Source organism: Microcebus murinus, chromosome 26 (assembly GCF_040939455.1).
Source record: "Microcebus murinus isolate Inina chromosome 26, M.murinus_Inina_mat1.0, whole genome shotgun sequence".
Lineage (NCBI taxonomy): Eukaryota > Metazoa > Chordata > Mammalia > Primates > Cheirogaleidae > Microcebus > Microcebus murinus.
The window spans coordinates 7,422,181-7,442,642 of NC_134129.1; the positions used below are offsets into that span (position 1 = coordinate 7,422,181).

At 33.3% G+C, this 20,462-nt stretch overlaps 1 long non-coding RNA gene across 2 annotated transcripts in view; it reads right to left on the reverse strand.

Moving 5' to 3' along the window:
- Positions 1-8,907: 8,907 nt before the first annotated feature.
- The window catches only part of LOC105869286 (uncharacterized), an 85,840-nt gene continuing 74,285 nt past the window's right edge, over positions 8,908-20,462 (reverse strand). For both annotated transcript variants that reach the window (XR_012915084.1, XR_012915085.1), the window contains one exon: positions 8,908-9,078. This is a non-coding gene — a long non-coding RNA (uncharacterized LOC105869286). The remainder of the gene's footprint in view (positions 9,079-20,462) is intronic.

The following is a 20,462-nucleotide window of genomic DNA, read 5'->3' on the forward strand; positions in this document are numbered from 1 at the left end:
CTTGGTTAGTTTTTCAACTAGAATTATTTATTCTTTGCCTTTATCTAGCCATCTGAAATTTAGAATCAGTAGTCTATCAAATTATGTGGAAATTTTTCTTAAGATTGTCATTGACATGAAATAAAACTGGTAGGTTTATTTAGGAAGAATTGATATATTTATGATAATTTCTCCTTTGTGAACATGGTACAACTCTATTTTTTTCAATTAGTTTTTAAATAACATATTATACTCCGTGTTTAGAAATCACTTCATTTGTATGTAAAACTATAGAATAACACAATACTAGATTGTGAAGATGCACCATAATTATATATGTGGACCTTATGGAAATTTGTGTTGTTTCAAATCTTTAGTTTTTATAAGTATCATTATACTTAACAATACTGTGGATACACCATTTAATAATATTTCAAGTGTGCATATGATATAGATTCTTAAAAATTAGATTATAATTTCTAATAGTTACTACATAGCCTTACTAAATTTTGCCACCACATTGTGGTGGAATGCAAAATGGCATACTCCATATGGAAGGAAAATTGTCAAAATTGGAGATCTCTTATGGGTAGAAATCTGCGTTGTTTCTAATCTTTAGTTATGATATTGGATTTTTGCAAATCTAATATGAGAGATGGTATTTCAGTGTGTTTTTAATTTATATTTCTCTTTTCATGAGAGCTGTTAAACACCAAATTATGTCTCTATGCTACTCCAAAATTCCTTTCCTTTTACTTGACATTCATATATTTTGTCTATTTTTGTTTCATTTTGTTGATCATTTCAATCTCATCTTTCAGAGACCTTTATATTAGTGATATTATCTCACTTTAAGTATTATACCTTGCAAATAACTTTTCAATCTTGTTATTTACATTGTGGCATTTCCATTTTACTTGTTTTACTTTGCTTTGTCTTATTAATTATTAGTATGACATCCATATTAGCTGTGACTACCTCTTCCATATTTTCACTAATGGTTTAAAATGCCACTTTTATTTATTTTATTTATTAGTATTTTAAACACTAACTTTCTATACATTTTGGGTATCTTTTAGTTTTCCCTATTCTGTTTCATCAGTTTGTCTATCTATAAATAAATTTCATATATTCTTAATAATAGAGATTTTTATAATGTCTCAATCTTTGGCATACCTACTCCTCCCTTTTTTTTTCTCATTTTTTATGGTTAATGACCGCTATTTAATTTCCATCAAAATTTTATAATCATTTTATTTTGCTACAGGTGACAAAAGAAATATGACCATTTTTAATGTGATCATGATATATGTATACATTAACTTAGGAGAAAACAAAACCTTTAGGATATCAAGATTTCCTAAGAATATGATATCTCATTCATTTGTTCATCTCTTCTGTTCTAGGAATGTTTTAATGTTTAAAATCACACATAGAGGCTTTGCTGATTTCTTGTTAACTTTATGCCTAGATATTTTATCAATTTTGTTGCCATTACAGGTGGTATCTTCATTTCTATTTTATAATCTAAATCGTTATGATTTATATATATATATCCATATATATATATATCCCCTATTGTTCTTATATGTGACTTTTCCTATGTTGCAATTTGTAAATTTTATTTTAGTAAATTATCTTGTTTGTAATAGATTTTAAAATTGGTTCTTTTTGATTTTCTACATATACAATCACCAAATATGTCACCTAAAAGACATGAAGGAGGCCAAACTTCCTCAAAGTATAGTATAGTTAGAGCACTGCAAAGCTCAACATCCACCTTCTTCTGCAATCTGTAGTTGTAACAAGGCAAACAACCTGGAGAGAACACTAAATTTAGAAGAAAACAGCAGGGTTGAATCTTAATAACTCCACTTGTAGATGACATTTGCCAGAACATATTTCTCAGACTAACAAGTGCTAGAGATGCCTACCTGTTCAATTTAAGGTATGTTGATAAATTAGGTTAATATAGAATATTTAGGGCCCTTGAAAATCCATATAGTTTGTGTTTCACGATTTTTCAAAAGATGCCATATCCAGGATTACTTTTATTGACACTATGTGTATCATATGATATACATATTTTCTTAAAAAAATACTACATTAAATCCCTATGAGAGATAGCTTTCCTTCTGTAGTGCTTTCCAAACAACCAAAATCCACTTCCAAGAGTCCTATCTCCACCAATTAAACTCTAGAACAAAATGAAAAATGTCTATGAAGAAAGTCCTTTTTGATAACACTTTGTCCCACAGTCACACTACCAGAAATATCCTTCAAACTATACAATAGAAGGACAATAAGTCATCCTTTTTCGCAGCTGCCTTTTTTCTAGTATATTCATAAACACATACATACATGCACAAAGAGAATGATGTCCTTTGGGTAAACAGTTTACATTTGATTAGTAGAAACTATTTCCAAGACAGTCCTCTCTGGCTGGCTGCTGATGTATGTGAGCCTTGTTTGTGTATTAATAAGAGAGAAAGCCTCATACCATGTTCAAAGGAGAAAGCTAGCATCTGGAAATGGAATGCAAAAAGTCCAAGTGCCATTCTACAAAATAGCAGGTTTTATGGGAGAAGGTAAAAACAATTTATGGCAGTAAAATAATAACTCTTCTGTATTGAACATATTGTCTCTTTTTATCCCTGTCCCAGACACTTGATGTAATGAATTTACTCTTTGCTTTTGCTAAGTAAAGCTTTCTCTAATCATGCTTATTTTATATTGATATGTTTATTTTTCTCTGGTATTGTTCATTTCATTCAAATGTCTCTCCCTTTATATTAGCTGCATGGATGTATACAATGAATGAGTATTTGCCTAGATACAGACAAAATAACTGAATTAGGCCTGTTTACTATTTAAAAATCCCCCATACTAGGAGTTTTTCCTTACTCCATCATAATGATCACATTTAAAATGTTTAATTTTACTTTATAAATAAAAACTGAATTCAATATCCTGAAGGGGTTCAGTGTCCCTAATTCTCACTTCATGCTCCTAAACTGGAAAGTTTCTCAAATAGAGAAAATGTAGCATGGAAGACTGTTCAATAGAGGAATTCTTATTAATATTCACAGATTTGTATAAAAAGCAAAAGTGGCCAATATTCATTCAGCTGTAGCTCTCAAAAAATAACTGTTTTTATTTGAAATATCTATAATGTAGTTGAAGGCCTAACAACTAAAGTAGCTAGAAATTGGAGCCAATCACCCTAGGTGTTGTTTTTGGTGCCAACTTTATTTAATGCTGCTCAGTAACTACTCACTGGATGTCTAGATTTCTGAATTATCTCTGCCATATGAAATGAAATAAATAACAAACACATTCAAAGTGGAAATGGACTAGGGGTTAAGATTATTTCAATTTCCTCACTTATTTATAAAGAATTTGAGGTACATAGAATTTAACTAAATTATTATTATTATTATTCTAGAGCCAATCCTAGAACCTAGCTTCCCTAATCACATTCCAGTCTTTTTCAACCACCTCATACTTTCTGTTAAATAGTTAGAATTCTCTGGATTCTCCTACTTCTAGTGTTGACTATGTCATAAACAGCTAGAAAGCCACTTATTGCCTTTATGAAAATAGGAATGAATTAAATTGTAAGTTTCTTTATATTGGTTATTGCTACTTCCGAAGTTTAAAACTAACCTCTATTTCCCAATGTTAAATATACATTAATAAGATAAATCTGAACAAATGAAAATGATGACTAATAAGCAGATTGAAAGTGAACAAAAAGGATGAACAAATCTACTTTGAAATATCTTAAGAAATTTAATGTCTTTATCCCTCAGTCTGTCAAATGATATCTACAAGTTCAACGAAACAAAACAAAACAAAACAACGATTTGTTATGCTTCTTATTGAAGTGATGCACACTCTCTAACATCAATGTTTCATGTTTTATTACATCTCAAAGATGAATCATTCACAACAGATGATGGTATGAATAGTAGCTATTTCTATATGTAATAAAAGAAACTTCCTATTCAATTTCTTTTGTTTTGTCTTCATCCATTTTAGAAGTATGAACATATGAAGATATAACTCAAATAAATTTCCATCTAAACAGTGTGACATCAAAAAAATAAAAATCCACCTCATCATGTCTATTTGAAAACAAACTAGAAAATTAGTTGAGAGGAAATAACAAAAATTAAGTACATGGAATTATTGAATATTCTCTTTGTACCTCTCCCTTCTTCTGAATTATTACTTTAAGAAATGTTCAAAGGAAGGATTTTTCCAAAAACAAATAACATGTGTCCAATCTCTGATAATAACATGGGAGATATTTAGAATACTACTTTCTTTTGATATGATGATATGTATTGTCCTCCATGTCAAAAAGAGTGATGGGGTATGTTATGATACATGCCTAATTGTCACAGTTCTCAGGATCAAAATATAACTTTTCCCAATGTCACTGCCAAGATTTTGCATAAGCTCCATGACATATCCTATAGGAAATTGTCACTTTATTATTACAATTCTTTTCATTTTCATTGATTGAATGTGTTCTTTATCCATATAAAGGATATTTGTATTTACTCTGAAAAATAGGGAGGTCATCATTTCCAAGAAAGAGCATCAAAAGTCACCAGAATGCGAAGTGTTCTGAAAATATTTAAATTCCTAAGAGTGTTTATAATCAGATTTGGAGAACCTCTGTTCCCAAAGGGTCTGTGCTATAGACGGTCCTTTTGTTCCTGCAGCTTTTCACTAAATTGTGTCACTGGGCAAAAGAATACTAACTGGCAACTCAGAAATTCCCTTGAAGATATATTTAGTGTGTAGCAGTATCCTTGTTTTTACTTGATAATTGGGATCAATTTATTCAAATTTTATGATACAGCTATACATAGTCCTCTCTAAACTATTCCCTAATTTGTTCTTCTTTGATCAGCTTGTTTTAGATCATTTTCTCAAGTAACTTCATGTTTGGATTAAGAGAGAAATGGCTAATACAGAAGGAACAGAGGCTTACTAGAGTGATCCAGATTTCTGTGCTACTTGTGCCTATAAGACCTCTCAAACCTGGTTTACTCTTTGTATTGAATTTCAGTTGATGGAGAGCTGCAGAACATGCCCAGATATATAATTTGGGTGGACCATAAAACACTGTGTTCATAATAGGTAGATCATATTACATGAAAACTTCACAGATCATGTTCAACTGTTCAGTCTCCATTACAGCCCATCAGCAAGCCAGTAACTGGTTTTCAATGAAGAATAGCTGTCTGCAATAGGTGACATGACTTTGCTCCAAAATCGTAAGGGTCTGTTCTGTTATTCCCCTTTAGGAGCCTGTCGGAGTTTCCATGCAGCATCCTTAGCTGTTACAAATACTTCAAACAACATTGAATCTGCTGGGTCATAAGGCCAAAATATTAGACTAATTTGTACAGCAACCTAAATCTATTATGGTTTAGGAATATAGTGTAAAAACACTTTAAAAAGATGTTAGCAAATAAAATCCAGCAGTATATAAAAGATGATGTGCTATAACCAAGAGGGACTTATTTCAGGAATGCAAAGTTGGTTTAACTTTGACAATCAATTGATGTAATATAACACATTAATAGAAAGAAGAAAAACTAACTGATCATCACAATAAATGAGAAAATATTGACAGATTTAAGCATCATAATATAAAGCATTTTCAGAAGACTAAGAGAGAATTATCACAATCTGAATGGTATTGTAAAAAACTATAGCTAACATCATACTTATTGCAATATTGAACATTATCTCACTAGGATCAGGAAGAAGGCAGTAAGACAATAATGTCCTATATTACTACTTCAATTTGACATTTCACTGGAGGTCCCAGCCACTGTAATAAGGAAATATAAAAAAGAAATAAAAGGCATAAAGTGTGTAAAAGAAGAGTTAAAATTTTCAATATTAGCAAGTCACTTGATTTGCATGTGGAAAATTGTAACAAATATTTTTAAAAATCCTAAAATTAATAAGCTAATTAAGAAGCTGTAGTATATCAACTTTATTTCTGTTCAGAAATAAAAATTAGAATATTAAATTTGTAAATATAATATTCAACAAACTAAAATAACATAAAATAGTTGAATATATTTTACAAAAATTGCAAGACCTACCTACCAAAAATTGCAAAATACTACAGGAAGAAATTAAATAAATAAGTGTTCATTTATTTAAATAAACATACATACCATATTTATGGATTGGAGAAATTGCTATTATTAAAATGTCATCTGTCTAATCACTGACCTAACAGATTCAATGGAATCCCAGCCTAAATTTCAGCAAGCATTTTGTAGCTATTCCAAGCTGAATTTATATTTACTTAGAATTTCAGATAATCTTTAATAGTCAAAACTATTTTAAATAATGGCAAAATTGGAGATATTATGTCAGAATTATGCTAGCATTATAGAGTTTGTGCATTTAAGTTTCTGACCTTATTAGCTTAAAGTTTTTCATAATATCACCTTATTATCATTTTGTGTTCTGTAATTTTTCATACTACTACCCACTAAACCAATATAATGAAATATGTATATGTAAACTTTTTTTGGTCTTTCATACAAAGTATATCTGGTCATCAGTGGGTATGCTTTTATTGATTTATCTTTCCTTTGATTATGTTATTATATTTTCTAGCATTTTGCATGATTTCTAATCTTATTTTATTTTATATATTTGTATGTATACTACACACACACAGAAATACCTATGTATGCCCATATATACTGAAGAAAATAATATATATTTATATACATATAAATATACATATTTATATATTTTATATAAAATCTCAGAGTAAAGTAAAATATATTTTGCTTTGCTTTGTTTTTTGGTTTTTTTACAAAGATTGTAGAGAGTACACACTTTTGTGTAGAAATTCTTTTCTTTTGTGTAGAAATTCTGGAGGAGGGGCTTATAGATTTAATAAGATCAAGATCACTTTTGGACAGTTCAACTCATAATTCTTATCCTACTGTATTATCAGGGTTCTCTATAGAAACAGAATGATAGGAAATATATAAGTACATGGATATATATGTAGATATTTATGTATATGTATATATGTAGGAGAAATATATGTGTATGTATGCATATATACACAAACATATATATAAATGTGCACATTATCATTCTATGGATATCTGTTGCAGAATTGGAGTCCAATCAATCCAAAATTGTCCAAAATTTCATAAATTCTCTCTTTTTTATAGCTCATGGCTACTTAATCATTAAAATTCTGGTGTGGAGAAGAATTGTACATTATTGAACTAAATAATTTCTTGTTGCATTTTAGGCTATTACAGACTCTGCTATGTCCTGCTCACTTATACTGTCATCAAAAGATTTTCTAATTTCTGTCTGAGGCTATAAAGTCTATGTCAGGCTTACCACTCTGCTATTTCTACCAGACCAGGAACTCACCTCTGTTTGGATGCTACTCTAGTTTCATGCTCATTCTGAAGTGCTTTTCTGTTTGGGATTCTGTTCCTTGATTATTTCTTTGTAGCCATTGCTCTTGAACCTTTGATCTTCTTGCTTATTAAACAATTCACACCTAAGCCATTGGTAAGTATCCTATTTACTCTCTAAATGTATCTGAACTCTATCATTATATTACCTCCAGCATTCTAGATAAATCATATTTCTATAGACACCTTCAACAGACTGCTAACAACTGTCCCTCTACCCAATATTTCCAACTCCTTCATTTTCTATTTTTCACAAATAAATGTAGGATCACATAATTCACTTAACAAAATAACGCAATGGCTTCCATCACATTCAGGAAATACTCCAAACCTGACGTCATTACCAAGGTGTACCTGAGTGATCTGGCGCCGGGCGCTTCCTCACATTTCCAGATTCGCTACTCTCTCCGTTATATTTACTGTTTCTCAAAAATAAATAAATGCAGAAAATTGGGGAAGAATGTCATTTTTTTTTCTTCTGAGGGAATTTATATTTGCATTTTACTGGTCTTGGCAAGGCCTTCCTTTAAATATTCACATGATTCATCCCTCACTTCAAATATGCAATTTTATCAGGATTACCTCTCTCTATAAAATAGCAAGCGCCACATCATTAGCTGACAATTGATCCATTTTTTGTTTATTTTCCTTCACTGCACTTTTTATTATGTAGCTGACATTTCATTTTCAATCATTTTACTCACTTGTGCTTTAACTATGACATTTTCACACTGTTTGTAGTACTTCATGTTTTTTGTTGTTTTCTTTGAATAAACTCTTTTCATGCTTAGGCAAATGTCTCATTTCTTTTGAAATCCCCATGGCTTGATAACCTTCATATTTCCAAAACTGTTTATAGGAGAGAATTGTATCCCTCTTACTCTTTGCTTACATTCTGATAGCAGAAAAATACCTTTCACTTAATGGACATTCAATAAATATCTCCCTAATGAATGAATTGTATCTCATTGCATCTCAACAAATACTTGCTGAATTGAGATTTACTGAATATTCCTAACATCAATTATACTAGCAAGAAGTTTTTTTATCACACTATGTGGTTTCAGAGGATATCAATGTAGTGAACTTGGATGTTCCAATTTGCAATGCAAAGCTATGTTTTTTTAAGTGATTTCACTTAGAAAGATAGGCATAGGAACTGGCATTATAATGGGGAAATATGTAAAAGGTAAAGGTGCTGCTAGAAGGAATTTAAGGCTTAGCAGATGACAAACCCGATAGAGAAGCAAAAGTAGCTTCTATATATTGCGTAGCACATTTTGGCTCTCTTCTTACCAGGCTGGTGGGTTTGTGCTGCCAACCGCCTAACAACCATGGATCCCAGTGTGGGTCCAAGTGCACAGTTGTTATAAAAAAATAAAATTAAATAAGTTTCTTGGGATGAACAAGCAAGCATATATACGCAACGACTATATACAGTGTTAGGACACTTTTAATGAATGTTTTTAAGTCAGAGATTTAGGTAAATCATTCAATCACTTTGAAGATTGTGGTGCAGCTGTTTGCACAGATCAAGACAGGTGGCGTGCTAACACGAGGATGTGGCTTGGACAGAGATTTATGTGGCTTGATTGAAGTTCATATTCTATGAGTGAAACATCAAACTATAAGAAAGCTGGAAGTAAAATGCAATTAATTATAACATTTGAGTATCAAAGAGCAGTTTCCTGGTTTAAACAGGTCTGGTCTTAATGGCTCGAGTTGGCCTCTGAGACTTAATGTGAGTGTGTGTAAACTAAGGAGAGGACCAAGGCTGTCTTTGCCTAGCAGAGAGTAAAAAGACACACTAGACAAAAGACACACAATGTAAAACTTCCAGTGAGTAAATAACTATTAAATGATAATCTCAGACCTCTAAAGTAACATATTTAAAACTGAATTTCTTAGCTGGACAAGTGAGAGAATAAGTGTCGTAAATTCTCCTGAATTCTCTGAGTGAAGAATGAAAGGACTAGATACAAGGTTGAAATATGATAGACATTTTTTATTGGTTAAAAAGGTTATGTGGTCCTTTTTGTGGCTTGTAATTAACCCAGCGTGTGGCCGTTGAACAATCTTAAGCATGGACACATTTCTCAATGTGGTCTGAAGGAGCTGCACAACACTTTTAAATCATTCTATCTACCTACCTACCTACCTTGTCTTGATATTAGCAGAATTAAGGATGCTGTGGGAAAGTTCACTTGCACATCCCCAAGGTTCAGGGGAAAAAATCATTTATTAAATTCTAATGACAATTCTTTCGTTAATGGACATTGGTACCCAGCACTTACTTTTTGGACAACTATTCTGTATAGATTATATTTTGAATACAATAATTATGAAGAACATTCCCGTTCTTCAGAAGAATGCCAGTAAGTTGTAAAGTATATGTAAAAGACATCATGTGAAAAGTAATAATTTTTAATAATTATTTTTCATAATAATTTTTTAATAATTATTTTGCTTTCTCGCTATGAAGAAAACCTAGAAATTTCTTTTAGATGTGTTTTTAAAACCCACCTTATAAATTTGGGAACCTGATTCAAATTGATTCATATTCACCTGGATCCATTGGTCATCAAGCAAAAATTCACATAGATTTCAAATGGTTTTCAGGAGTGACATAACAAACTTTTGCAATAATAAATGGAGGATGTAGCTGCGCCTTTGGACTTTGTCTATTATACCCATTAATTACATCTCTACTTGAAATCAGAATCGTAGAGTTCTGCAGTTGTATTAGCAGTTAGGCAAAATGCAGATTTCTATTTAGTAGCATAATTGTGAGTCATGGTAAAGGCAAACATTCGTCTTTTATAAAACCTTCTATAGATGCTCATCTCCCTGGGCTTTTCAAGACTGTTTCTAACTTTCATACCAGAGACAGAGCTCATTATTGCTTGCTATATTGTTTTCAACATAAGAAATCCATCTTCCAAACTGCTACAATATTTATTCTGTTTATTACATTTAAGCAAGGTATAAATGGCATGATTCTGATAGAAAAAGGGAATAAACACTTAAATTAACTCTTTTTTAGTAAGAAGTTTATAATGAAAGTGGTATCCAACTGAAATAGGACAAAGTACATTGCCATTTTTGAGGATACAGAGGAAAATATTAGAACAAATCTTAAATTAAATTTGTCACTGATACTTAACCCACTGCTGTGATCTTTTCTATTTTATTTCCTATATTCATGAAAAGCTTTTTTTGAAAAAGATCCTGAAAAAATATGCAGAAATATATGACACTGGAATGCTGAGAAGAAAATGGTAATGAAAACAAGGCTTTGGCCATCTCTGAGTAAAGTCACAAACACACTGGTTTGGATCCTGGGCCTTACATAGAGTTAGAATGTATGAAAATGTACAAAGTCCAGAAACTACTGAAAATAATCTTTAGCATTCGTTATATGAATTGACTGACATTATGTAAGGGGATATATACTGTTGATCTATAAACTTCACACCTAATAACTTTAAATTTAAATAGAAATAAGAAAGACAAATAGTTACAGGTAACTCCTGTTTCCCCACTCAGCAGAGGTTACTGGAATCTCTCATTATTTTCCTCTAGAGTATCCCAGAAAACAGAAACAATGCTTCATAAAAGACAATGCGATGATGGTTAAAAAAAAGATGAGGCAATAGCACTATAATCTCCCTATATATGCTCCACTGGGAACTAAAAATGATGCTTACAAAACAGTATAAACTGCTATCCATGGATTTAGAACAGAACCCATAATATTAGTGCTGTCCAATTCAACATCATTTCTGTCTTTGCATACTCAAATAATAATTCAATTTACAGCCAGAAACAACTTTATTTTTCTGACTATTCTTGACATTCTTCCCCCCTTTTCCCATTAGTGCTATCATACATAATTTTATGTGCCACGCTTTCCTATTTGTTTTCAATCACACACAATAAGTGACTTTACTTTCATTTCATTCCAAATGTATCTCCAATCAAATGTCTACTAATCCATTTTGAGGCTATCCATGTCCCTTTCCCTGAAGCACTGCATTTAGCAAAAGAAAAAAGAAGAAGAAAACAAAATCAACAAAATAACATAGCTCAAGCATAAAGTCCACAAATGCCATAGGTATGGTTTTGTGTCTCATTTGAATGCAAGTATCTGAAGGAACTGGTCTTTGTTAGCATGACCCTCATCACATTATTGCCACACTATCTCCTGAATGCCAAACTGCCTGTGCATTAAATAAACATGAATGGCAACATGCATATAGAATTTAAATTCTTTTTCAGTTTCAATGCAAAGCTATTGTCACTCTTGGCTCCATCCCAGGTTTTAATCCAGCAAGCAGAAAAGTGTAAGGAGATCACCAGTAATCACTGCTGATACCTCAACCCCAATAAAGGTAGAGGAGGATAACTGACCTTTTTTTGAATCCTCAGACCTTAAAATGCACACAGAATCATTAGCTTAGCTTTACTGTTTCAACTAATGATGGAAATAAACCCAGAGGATCCTTGAAGCAAGAAGAGAAAGAAGCTGTGTTTTTCAGAGTTCTCTGAAAACCATTATTATAGGGTTAAAACAGAAAATCTACTTTGGGAATACAGTCAGCCTCTGCTTGGCCATGGCAGGGAGGTATTCTCAAATCAGAGTTGCTCCCTTCTTATAGAAAAAGTTATCTTTTACAAACAACCCCTCTCTACTTCCTTCTAAGGAAGCATAAGGATCTAGTTTACTTTTAACCAGCTCTCTGCAGCTTTGCCTGAAAACAGTAGACACATCTCTCTCCAAACAGGGCCGGCCATTTTGGTTTATTTTCTCAAGCTCAGAATCACAATAATGTATGATGTGACTGGTTCTTTTTTTCCCTTGATCAATCTCAAAATTGCTTATTTTTATTTGTTCTAGATCTGTTTATAACATGTTGGATGTCTCTGAGCACAACTTCTGTTTCTTCTCTATATATTTTTAACTACTTAGTTTTATTTATTTTGCTTAGGAATTGCCACAGAATAAATAAAAAGAGAAGAAAAAAATTGGAAAGGGGACAAAAAACAAACAAACAAAAAAAAGAGAAACACTTTTTTCCCAAATAAGTTATCCAGAGGAAAGGACTAAATGTAAATCTAATACATGCTAAATTAAGGGTGAATGGCCTATCTTGGACCACAGAAGACTTTTCCGTTTTTCTGTCGGGAAGAGGATTAAGGTTGACATTAGAAACAAGAACTGGGATAGCTTTTAGGATACTTGGTGCCCACGTTTGTAGTTATTAAATCTCTCTCTATCAGCAGCTATGGAGGGAGATACTGAGCTAGGAAGAATTTGAAATGCTAATGAATATTTTCGAAGGGAGTGGCATAGGTCAACCACAGCACAAGACACCTCACATACATTATCTTGTATATTTACAGGTCAACTAGGAGGCAGTTATCTTAAGACTTCATTTTCTATATGAGCAAACTGAAACTCCAATAAACAGAAGCAACTGGTGAAAATCTCACATAGCTAGTTTATGGCAAAAGTATGATTCACTCTTAGGTATTTAGAACTTTGAATTTTTACTATCACCATTCTCATGTAGCATTCATCTGGGATCATCCTGAAAAAACTGAATAGATGGGGAAAACAAGCATCTGTTACAAGGAAGGGTCCCTCTTATCTGGTATTTGATTTATGATTTTTGAATCATAGACCAATCCCAGATTATTAGTTCAATTTTAAAAATATTTGAGAGAAGTCTACATGTAAGAGTCAATTTGCAGCTGCTAGCTCTCAGAGAACATGGTGTTTTTTTAGTAGCAATTAAGAGTCTCGGTTTTGGCAATAGGAGTCCAATTTCTTCCACGAGAAAGGTAATTGCTTTTGGATAACTTATTTCTCAAGGACAATAAAGCTACAAAATGAGGACAATGATATTACCTACCTCAGAGGGAATTTGTAAAATTGTAATTATAAAATAGATAGAAGATAATTTTCATTGTGTCTAATACGGTATAGTGAGACATTAATGAATACTAATTGTTTTTATATTATTATAATTATTGTTACTTTCCACACACCTCATATGACTTTTATTTTATGAAGGTGAGAAGAAAATAGAAGGCGATTTCCGTTTCTGACCTGGATTGATCATGTGTTGATTCTGTCTAGTCTCTCTTTGGCAATTTTAGGAGTTAGAGTATTTTCTCTTCATACCACCAAGATCTTCCTGGATATTCCACCTAGTTTATCTTTCATTCGGGGATTCTGAATGACCTGAGCTTTTGAAATTGGTGTCAGTAAGTTGACTAGTGTGTCAGTGGCTTTTCGTTGCTGATATTATTTCTGTTCTGGGATCCCACTGCTTTCTTGTTTCTTCCAATGCAAGATATGTAATCATTTTTAAATCTATGGATTGGGTGGAAAGAAGGGTGAAGAACTGGATCATTATTCCTCCAAATGTAACCCACATTGCTCCAGGTCTGAGCCTTTTAAATTTTTAAAAATGGGTTACAAATAAGATTGAGAAAGAACAACCTAGTCAATCACTCTTACTTAGGTTATGTTTGAAAAGTTAGTTAGAAATCAATAAAAAAAAAAAAGGTAGGTTATGATTTCATGCTGAAGGAGAGGAGAGAGGAGGAAAGGGTGGGGTGTGGCAAGGAAATTATATTTTACTTAATTTTCAATATGGGAAAGGATAGTGAAATTATTTAAGAAAAGAGAAGTTAAAATATGACATTTTCATAAATTAAAAATCAACCATCAAGATTATGTTATATAATTATTTTATGCATTTAACATCACTTGAAATCTTTAGCATAATCTACAAGCTTAAAATAATCAAATAAAACTATACTAATTGAATGATTATATCTACAAAACCTATATCAACTTTTCCCATGTTGTATGCTGTTTATTTCTAAAGTAGAGGTAATATTGAAAGTAATGATGTATTACAACTTTTCTTTTAATATGTGAGTCTGGAAGAATTCATTTCAGATTAAAACTTTTGTTAATATAATAAGTTCTAATAACTGGTATTTTGGCTGCTTAATGTCAATATATTTCATAAATGACCAGCTAATTCAGGAATTATAAGATTCTCTATATATTCCTTATGTTTCCTGAAACATGGAGAAATAGGGAATACAGCTTGTGTCAGAAAGCTTTCCTGCTGCATTAGTTTTCCTCAAAGATAGGGAGAGTGTATGACACACACACACACACACACACATGCATACACATTCACAGATAATAAGCCCATAAAACATCACCAAATCAAAAGAAGCAAATGAAGTGACATTTAGGCTGTGAAGTCTTAATTTAGGCACCACAATGATTAGAGTGTTTTAATATCATAATAACTGATAAATAGACTGCGTGTCAGACATTTCGTTCCTTTTTAATCAAAACTCCTAGTCTGCTAAATTAATCACCCCCTTGGGGTACAGTAGCAGATTTCCAATTTAGTCATAGAACATTAATAATGAAAAGTTCTAGGGGCGCATTCCTTTTTTATGTTCTTTTTTTTATTTAATTATCAAGGAGATTTAAAAAGACAAAGCAAGAAGGGAGATGCTACCTCTACATTTGCACACGACACAGATTAATGCACAGTCGTTCAAATCATAGACTTTAAACATTGAAAGGACACTGAAGAATCAGCCATTCCAATCATCTCCCAAATTAGAGACCCCTTCAGTAATGGTGTTGTTGGTATGCTCAGCCAGGGTCTGCCTGGACACCTACAGTTTGATTCCATGAACATCTACTATGCATGTGCTAGGCAACAGGCACTGTAAAAGCACAGAAAATGAGAGCACAAATAAATGAGAGGAATGACAGGGACAGAGTCTGTGGCAAATATAAGGTGTAAAATGAGGAGGTAATTTAGGGTAACCAGGTAGACTGCTGCCCCCCTCAACACACATGCTTAAAGCTCTGACTTGAGGGGGAGGGAAGGCAAGAGCAATGTATGTAACCATAACATTTGTACCCCCATATTATGCTGAAATTACAAAAAGGAAACAAACAAACAAAGAAACAGAACAGGCACCTATTTAAGAAATAAAAAAGCAATTTGAATTTTTGGAAAAGAAATAGTCAAAATAGACAACCTACAGAGGGCATATTCTTTTTTTTTTTCTTCATTTTTTTTTTTTATTTCGGCATATTATGGGGGTACAGATTTTAAGGTTTCAATAAATGCTCATTTCCCCCCCTCCCCCCAAAAGTCTGAGTCTCCATCATGACCATCCTCCAGATGGTGCACATCTCACTCATTATGTATGTATATACCCACCCTCCTCCCCCCTCCCACCTGCCCAATACTCTATTACTGTAGTACCTATGTGTCCACTTAGGTGCTACTCAGTTAATACCAGTTTGCTGGAGAATATATCTGGTGCTTGTTTTTCCATTCTTGGGATACTTCACTTAGTAGTATGGGTTCCAGCTCTAACCAGGAAAATATAAGATGTGCTATATCACCATTGTTTCTTAGAGCTGAATAGTACTCCATGGTATACATTATACCACATTTTATTAATCCATTCTTGGATTGATGGGCACTTGGGCTGTTTCCACAGCCTTGCAATTATGAATTGTGCTGCTATAAACATTCGAGTGCAGGTGTCTTTTTTGTAGAGTGTCACTGGATCATTTGGGTAGATGCCCAGCAATGGGATTGCGGGATCAAATGGTAGATTCACTTGTATCGCTTTAAGGTATCTCCATATTGCTTTCCACAGAGGTTGAACTAGTTTGCAGTCCCAGCAGCAGTGTAGGAGTGTTCCTCTCTCTCCGCAACCACGCCAGCATTTATTGTTTGGAGATTTTTTGATAAAGGCCATTCTCACTGGGGTTAAGTGATATCTCATTGTGGTTTTGATTTGTATTTCCCTGATGATTAGAGATGTTGAGCATTTTTTCATATGTTTGTTGGCCATTCTTCTGTCTTCTTTAGAGAAGTTTCTGTTCAAGTCCTTTGCCCACTTTTTAATGGGGTTATTTGATTTTTTCTTCCTGATTTTCATGAGTTCTAAGTATATTCTAGTTATCAGTCCCTTATCGGATGCATAGGATGCAAAAATTTCCTCCCATCCTATAGATTGTCTGTTTACTTTCATGACTATTTCTTTGGATATGCAGAAGCTTTGTAGTTTGATCATGTCCCATTTATTTATTTTTGTTGCTGCTGTGATTGCCTTTGGGGACTTCTTCATAAACTCTTTGCCCAGGCCGATGTCTAGGAGAGTGTTTCCAACTTTTTCCTCTAGAGTTCTAATAGTTTCATACCTTAGGTTTAAGTCTGTTATCCAGCGTGAGTTGGTTTTTGTGAGAGGTGAAAGGTGTGGGTCCTGTTTTAGCCTTCTACAGGTGGCTATCCAGTTTTCCCAGCACCATTTATTGAAAAGGGATTCTTTTCCCCAGCGTATGTTTTTGCTGCTTTGTCAAAGATTAGATGGCTATATGAGGATGGTTTTATATCAGGATTCTCACATCTGTTCCACTGGTCAATATTCCTATTTTTGTGCCAATACCATATTGATTTAATTACTACAGCTTTGTAGTATAGTTTGATATCTGGCATAGTAATGCCTCCCATTTATTTTTTGTTGCCTAGAATTGCTCTTGATATTCGGGGTCTTCTTTGGTTCCATACGAAGCGTAAAATTATTTTTTCTATATCTGTGAAGAATGCTGATGGGAATTTTAATAGGTATTGCATTGAATCTGTAGATCAGTTTGGGTAGTATAGACATTTTGATGATATTGAGTCTGCCGATCCACGAGCATGGTATGGATTTCCATCTGTTTACATCCTCTGCTATTTCCTTCCTCAGTGTTTCATAGTTCTGCCTGTAGAGGTCTTTTACGTCCTTGGTTAAGTATATTCCTAGGTACTTTAATTTCTTTGTTGCTATTGTGAAGGGAATTGAGTCTTTGATTTGGTTCTCAATTAGATCGTTGTTGGCGTATATGAATGCCTCTGATTTCTGTGTATTGATTTTGTATCCTGAGACTTTACTAAATTCATTGATCAGTTCCAGGAGTTTCTTGGTTGAATCCTTGGGGTTTTCTAGATACAATATCATATCATCAGCAAACAGTGAAAGTTTGATCTCTTCTGCCCCTATTTGGATACCTTTGAGTCCATTTTCCTGTCTGATTGCTGTAGCCAAGACTTCCAGCACTATGTTGAGCAGAAGTGGAGATAGTGGGCAGCCTTGTCTGGTTCCAGTTCTAAGTGGGAATGATTTCAATTTTTCCCCATTCAGTATGATGTTGGCTATGGGTCTGTCATATATGGCTTGTATCATTTTTAGGTATGTCCCTTCTATGCCTATTTTCTTAAATGTTCGTATCATGAAAGGGTGTTGAATTTTGTCAAAAGCTTTTTCTGCATCTATTGAAAGAATCATGTGGTCTTTGTTTTTGCTTCTGTTTATGTGGTGAATTGCATTTATAGATTTACGTATGTTGAACCATCCCTGCATCCCTGGGATGAAGCCCACTTGGTCGTGGTGGATTATTTTTTTTGATAAGTGTCTGGATTCGGTTAGCTAAGATTTTGTTGAAAATTTTTGCATCTATATTCATTAGGGATATTGGTCTGTAGTTTTCTTTTTTTTTTTGTATCCTTTCCTGGTTTTGGTATCAGGGTAATATTCGCTTCATAAAAGGTGTCGGGGGGGTTTCCGTTCTTCTCGATGTTGTGGAATAGTTTCTGCAAGATAGGTACTAGTTCTTCTTTGTAAGTGTGGTAAAATTCGGGTGTGAAGCCATCTGGACCGGGACTTTTCTTTTTAGGGAGATTTTTAATTGCTGTTTCTATTTCAGCTGTTGAGATTGGTCTAATAGCACACAATATGAAGAGCCAAAGAGCAATTTTTAAAGATAATACTGTAAATTTTTGAAATATAATACAGAAAAAGTAATAGGGCACAAAAACAGGGTATAAAATATAAGAGAAACAAATCTAGAAGAGCTGTTTAAAAGTAATTATATTACCAATTGCTCTTTGACAAAGCAGATAATAATATACACTGGGGGAAAAAGTCCTATTCAATAGATGGTGTTGGGAAAATTAGATAGCCACATGCAGAAGATTGAAATAGGATCCATATATCTTACTACTCACAAAAATTAATTCAAGACAGATAAAAGACATAAATATAAGGCATGAAACCATAAGAATTATTGAAGAAGATGTTGTAAAAACTCCTCTAGATATGGGCCTACGTAAAGATTTTTTGAATAAGACTCCAATGGCAATCATTGCAACAGCAAAAATAAATAAATTAGACTTGATTAAATTAGAAAGCTTCTGCACAGCTAAGGAAATAATCAACAGAGCAAATAACCTACAGAATGGAAGAAAATATTCACATGCTGTACATCTGATCAAGGGCTAATAACCCGAATCTACAAGCAAAGCATATATGAAAAAAACAACCCCATTAAAAAGTGGGCAAAAGATATGAACAGAAGCTTTTAAAAAGAAGATAAACAAATGAATAATAAACATATCAAAAAATGCTCAACAACACTAATTACCAGGGAAATTCAAATTAAAACCACAATGATATAGCACCTTATTCCAATCAGAATGGCTTTTATTAAAAAGTCAAAAAACAAGAGGTGCTGGCATGGATGCAGAGAAAGGAATGCTTATACACTGTGGGTGGGACTGCAAATTAGTACAACTTCTGTGGAAAACAGTAGAGAGATTCCTCAGAGAACTCGTAGACCTACCGTTTGATCCAACAATCCCACTACTGGGTATTTATCCAAAGAAAAGAAGTCATTTTATCAAAAATAAAATGCACCTGCATTCGAATGTTTATTGCAGCACAATTCACAATTGCAAAGATGTGGAATCAACCCAAGTCTCCATCAATTTACGAGTAGATTAAGAAAATGTGATATGTGTATACTATGGAATACTGCATAGTTATGAAGAAGAATGAATGAAGGCCTTTTGCAACAATCAGGAAGGATATAGAAACCATTCTCCTAAGTGAAGTATCTAATAAATGAGAAAAAAAAAAAACACCATATGTATTTGCTATTAACCTGGAACTAACCGATGAGAACACATGTGCACAGAGGGAAGTAAAACTCAGTGGAAATCAAGTGGGGGAGGGGAGTGGATGGTTAAAAACCTACCTAACAGGTACAATGAACAGTACCTGGGTGATAGGCACACTTACAACCTTGACTCAAGCATAACAAAATCGATATGTATAACCAAAACATTTGTACCCTTGTAATATTTTGAAATTAAAAAAATCACAAAAATCCTTTAAAAAACCTCATTGAATTGTGCACTTTAAATGGAGTAGATTATATGATGTTTCAATTACACCTCAATAAAGCTGTTTAATTTTTTTGAGAAAAATTATAATATAAATATAGTTATATTTATATTTTGTCCTTACACAATTCTTAAACTTTTTCAGTGAAACAGTCTGTGGGAATCTGATTTATTTTGCCTATGATGTTGGGGCTTACAGGGAGCAGACGATAAAGCCAGAAAGGAATGCTGGAGGCTCATTAGGGGAAGATGTATATTAATTGCAACTGAGAGAATGTGCTAGAACCTCTAAGGCTGGATTGAACCCATGCTGGTCTCTCATTATCTTTGAGTATCGAATATTTGTGATGTAAGTGACTTGAAGGGGACAATGGCACCCTTCACTGTGGAGCCAAATAAACACCTGCCCCAGGAACTGGAGAAGTGCTTAGAGGAGATCAGGCAGGAGCGGGAGGAGCTGTAGCCCTGGCTGCTGCTCCCAGGATAAGTGACAATGTATGAGACCTGCTTCTGTGTTTGGTGGTCTGTAATGATCTTCTAAGTTAATAAAAAATATAACTCCTGTCTCTCTTCTACCTCTCATATAAGACATCTCCTCTGACCCCCAATTACCTGGGATTATGCAGGGAAGGAAAAAGGCCCACTAACTAAGAATCAGGAGGGTATAATTGACTTGTAAGAGCAATGTCACTTGGGT